A 4,934-nucleotide genomic window follows, 5' to 3' on the forward strand; every position below is an offset into this window, starting at 1 on the left:
AAGGAAGGAAGGAAGGAAGGAAGGAAGGAAGGAAGGAAGGAAGGAAGGAAGGAAGGAAGGAAGGAAGGAAGGAAGGAAGGAAGGAAGGAAGGAAGGAAGGAAGGAAGGAAGGAAGGAAGGAAGGAAGGAAGGAAGGAAGGAAGGAAGGAAGGAAGGAAGGAAGGAAGGAAGGAAGGAAGGAAGGAAGGAAGGAAGGAAGGAAGGAAGGAAGGAAGGAAGGAAGGAAGGAAGGAAGGAAGGAAGGAAGGAAGGAAGGAAGGAAGGAAGGAAGGAAGGAAGGAAGGAAGGAAGGAAGGAAGGAAGGAAGGAAGGAAGGAAGGAAGGAAGGAAGGAAGGAAGGAAGGAAGGAAGGAAGGAAGGAAGGAAGGAAGGAAGGAAGGAAGGAAGGAAGGAAGGAAGGAAGGAAGGAAGGAAGGAAGGAAGGAAGGAAGGAAGGAAGGAAGGAAGGAAGGAAGGAAGGAAGGAAGGAAGGAAGGAAGGAAGGAAGGAAGGAAGGAAGGAAGGAAGGAAGGAAGGAAGGAAGGAAGGAAGGAAGGAAGGAAGGAAGGAAGGAAGGAAGGAAGGAAGGAAGGAAGGAAGGAAGGAAGGAAGGAAGGAAGGAAGGAAGGAAGGAAGGAAGGAAGGAAGGAAGGAAGGAAGGAAGGAAGGAAGGAAGGAAGGAAGGAAGGAAGGAAGGAAGGAAGGAAGGAAGGAAGGAAGGAAGGAAGGAAGGAAGGAAGGAAGGAAGGAAGGAAGGAAGGAAGGAAGGAAGGAAGGAAGGAAGGAAGGAAGGAAGGAAGGAAGGAAGGAAGGAAGGAAGGAAGGAAGGAAGGAAGGAAGGAAGGAAGGAAGGAAGGAAGGAAGGAAGGAAGGAAGGAAGGAAGGAAGGAAGGAAGGAAGGAAGGAAGGAAGGAAGGAAGGAAGGAAGGAAGGAAGGAAGGAAGGAAGGAAGGAAGGAAGGAAGGAAGGAAGGAAGGAAGGAAGGAAGGAAGGAAGGAAGGAAGGAAGGAAGGAAGGAAGGAAGGAAGGAAGGAAGGAAGGAAGGAAGGAAGGAAGGAAGGAAGGAAGGAAGGAAGGAAGGAAGGAAGGAAGGAAGGAAGGAAGGAAGGAAGGAAGGAAGGAAGGAAGGAAGGAAGGAAGGAAGGAAGGAAGGAAGGAAGGAAGGAAGGAAGGAAGGAAGGAGGAAGGAAGGAAGGAAGGAAGGAAGGAAGGAAGGAAGGAAGGAAGGAAGGAAGGAAGGAAGGAAGGAAGGAAGGAAGGAAGGAAGGAAGGAAGGAAGGAAGGAAGGAAGGAAGGAAGGAAGGAAGGAAGGAAGGAAGGAAGGAAGGAAGGAAGGAAGGAAGGAAGGAAGGAAGGAAGGAAGGAAGGAAGGAAGGAAGGAAGGAAGGAAGGAAGGAAGGAAGGAAGGAAGGAAGGAAGGAAGGAAGGAAGGAAGGAAGGAAGGAAGGAAGGAAGGAAGGAAGGAAGGAAGGAAGGAAGGAAGGAAGGAAGGAAGGAAGGAAGGATATAAAATATAGGAGGGCATATTTAGCCATTCAGTGGTGTTGCTGAAATCCTCCTGAGCAAAGTTCCATTTCTTCAAAACTTGAGGGCTTCCAGTTGTACCAAAAAGCCCAATGAAAATAAATGAGACACATTTCTATTAGATTTCTTTGGGCAGAAGTGGGGCAACACCTGTATTTTGTCAGGTAAGCAAAAATTTTCCTTCTGCTCCTCAACAAAAAATATCCTTTTCTTCAGCAAAGAGAGAGGAGTGTAAATACTTTGACATACATATGGTGATTAACTATAAAATGGGAAAGTAAGCATAGAAACATGAGAAAATTTAGCTCAGGTCACAGATAAATTTTCAGCTTCTTTTCTTTTGCTGGACCTGCTCAGCCTACAGCTTAACCAGTACAACAGGCTACAACTAATATACGTAATAACTGCTACAGAAGAAAGTTGTATGTATTATTAAAAATAGTGTCAGAACGCAAAAAATTACCAAGAACATAAAAGTAAAAGTAGATAATCTTTAATTCTGGGATAAAGGGCAACTAGAATACAGGGCATGTCTATTGTCACAACTGAAGAGGTTTCAAAAAAGAGCAACTCAAATCAGACAGAGATGGAGGCCGTTAGTTGGCTTCGCCTCACCTGCCTTTGGGTGTCTAAAATAATTCATTTGACCTGAACTAGTGAGCCAAAGTTCCCATTGGAAGGAAACAGATGTTTGAAAGTAACAATTCATCTGAACAGATACCTGCCTTAGGTTAAGAGCAAGTGTCCTTTCAGGCTGTCTATTTTTTTTCCTCTGAACACAAGGTGGACCTTCTGTTGGCTGCTCAAACTTCGGTGACGTTTCTGTTTGCTCAGGTTAGAGCAATACTAGGCAACCCAGGATATGCACTGTCACCACATAAAGCATCAATACCTTGTTGAGATGAGGAAGACTTTTGTACTAGATCTGGGAGGACTGTGGTGAATGAACCCCAGACAACACCTGAACACCTACACAGCTACTCACTTATTCCCCTCTTGCATGACACAATAATAATAAACATATACAAGAATAAACAAGTATTTATGTTGGAATTGGCACTTGGCCAAGGTCAATCCACCACATAAAGTGGGACTGACCAACTTTATGTGTTGGTCAGTCGTACTAAAATCCTTTATTTCACCTACTTGTCAGGAGGACTTTGTATGTTGATCAATCTGTTGAATTAAAAGATTGCTAAATAATTGTTTACAAACCCTGAGAGCTATAAAAGCAATCTGAAATACTGCTATCATTAAATATATTTTGCACTACACATTTCTTCTGTCAAGAAACAGAAAGAGTCTAAACGGCTCTTTCTCATGGACTTGTTAATAATGAGAAATCTTTACAGAACCAAGCAGTAGGGTTTGTGAAATACAGATGTCATATTTTTATTGGCAACCTTTTGCCTGAGCTAACACACTTAGCAAGGAATTAAAATTAAATCTTGTATTTCCTGATCCTGATGAGGGAGTAAGAGAAGTAAGAATGCTGATTTACTTACACACACATGCAGGAATAAAAAGTTCACTATGTTTAGTTGTCTAAACACTTTTCCCGTTTGTTCCCTTTAATTTTTTTGGTAATTTCAAGTGCAATAGTTTCTTCAGTTTGTCTCCCTCTAGTGGATTAACCCTTTTGTGTGTCAGCAGATACTTTATTTTCAATTCTTAATTTTTCCATTGCTGGTAGTGTGTGGCTACAATGTTATTATTATAATTGACTAACCTATACACAGCAATGACTCTTTTTCATTCCTGATGACTTCATCTTTTAAGATTATATTTGTTCCTATTGCCTCAGGTATCAGCCGTCTGGGCTACAATTCATGCCAAGTATTCTCAAACCTCTTCTCATCTAAAAAAAATACAATTATACTGTATTGCTTTTTGGTCATTCTTCTGTCTTCTAGATGAGTTCAGGGACTGGATCAGTAGAGGCCTATGTAAAGCAGGCTTTTAAGTTGTCTATGGTGAAACAAAATAAAGCTAGGCACAGTTAAATCATGTCACAAATATGGAATTCCTTGTGTAAGCCTCCAGCAAGTATCATCTTTCAGCAACATAGATATATTCTATTGTTTGATGAATATGAGATAATATGGTCTTATTTTTCAAAGGATCCATATGTAGTTTGGGGAAGAATATATTTAATTATAAAAAACATAGAATCTGTCTTGGGTTTATTTGTATCATCTGCATTATGATCTTAGTGTTTCTGTGATGGACCAGAGCCCTTGTGTGTTTAACACCTATAAACCACAGCAAAAAGGCTTATTTCCTGCCGCAAAGATCTTACACTACAAAAGGTACAGCAGCTAAAAAAGTGGACTCAGCAAAGAGAAGGTGGGAATGGAAGAAGGCAATAAGAACTTATAGCTGAACTGTTGCTGAATATTATTAGTATTAGCACAGGCTGCCAAACATCTTTGTGACTGCTGTATTTTATAGGCAAAGAAAAGGTTGCAGGTTTACAAAAGTGGATCTGAAGAAGGAAAATCTCATGACCATTGGTACTGCTGGGTCTGAAGGGGCACAACTCTTCCAGAGCAGAAGTTTTTTCCTGTGAATACATTCGACTTATACTGTTGATTTTCTTGCCTTTTGTGCTCATCCCAGATAGCACTGCTGTTCAAGTAGGACATAACATAGATTCTGTTGTAATCAAGCAATTAGCTGCACAATTAAATCTGAAGTTAGATAAGTGGTGTGAGCTAAGCTCCAAAACTGCTTGTGAAGTTACTTCCAGGTTTATTTGTTCCCTACTCAGTGGACTCCCACCTTCCCTTCTTCAACTCCCTTCTAATACTTGTGGGAATAATAATTAAGAACAATAGCAATAAATCTCACTGTCAAGTTCCTGCATACTGAGATACTAAGCTACCACACTTTAACTTGGGCCTGTACCCTCACACAGCAGTGAGCTGATTCATCTTGCACCAGCTTAGAGAGGGGAGGGAGGAGCTCATACCCATCCCCACTCCCCTTTTTATGTCTACTTTGGAAGGGATTTCAGGGGTTGATCTAGATTGACAAATTGTGTAAGAGGCATTAGTACCTTCCCTTCCTTACCTACTGTACTACCTGCTTCCATAGCACACAACATAGTGGTAATTAGATTGTCAACCACTCTGTGCAACAGAAAACACAGCCAAAGCACTCTCAAGTTTTAATAAAAAAAATCCGCTCTACCGTGAACTTGTATATTGTTCTGCTTGGACCGATTCTGCTAACGCCTACCCACTTGAGTAACTGTATTCAATCTTTGAAATCAAAGTATGACTGACTAGTTGCATGCAAACTGGGTTAAGCCCTTAAATTCTGAGCTTTTGAAGACAAAATTGCATCTGACATGCTTTGCACTGCCCTTGAACTACTTCAGCATACTATGAAGTAAGGAAGTAAAAGTAGAAATGGAGGCAAGGCTTTTA

The 4,934-nt window shown here is 41.4% G+C and overlaps 1 long non-coding RNA gene across 1 annotated transcript; it reads left to right on the plus strand.

Annotated features, from left to right (window-relative positions):
* Positions 1–1,447: 1,447 nt before the first annotated feature.
* On the plus strand, positions 1,448–4,701 carry LOC116439814. Its single transcript, XR_004238288.1, has 2 exons — positions 1,448–2,442; positions 3,955–4,701. It is a non-coding gene; the product is annotated as an uncharacterized LOC116439814 (long non-coding RNA).
* The last annotated feature ends 233 nt before the right edge of the window (positions 4,702–4,934 follow it).

The sequence above is a fragment of the Corvus moneduloides genome, chromosome 2 (assembly GCF_009650955.1).
Source record: "Corvus moneduloides isolate bCorMon1 chromosome 2, bCorMon1.pri, whole genome shotgun sequence".
In the NCBI taxonomy this organism is placed as follows: Eukaryota; Metazoa; Chordata; class Aves; order Passeriformes; family Corvidae; genus Corvus; species Corvus moneduloides.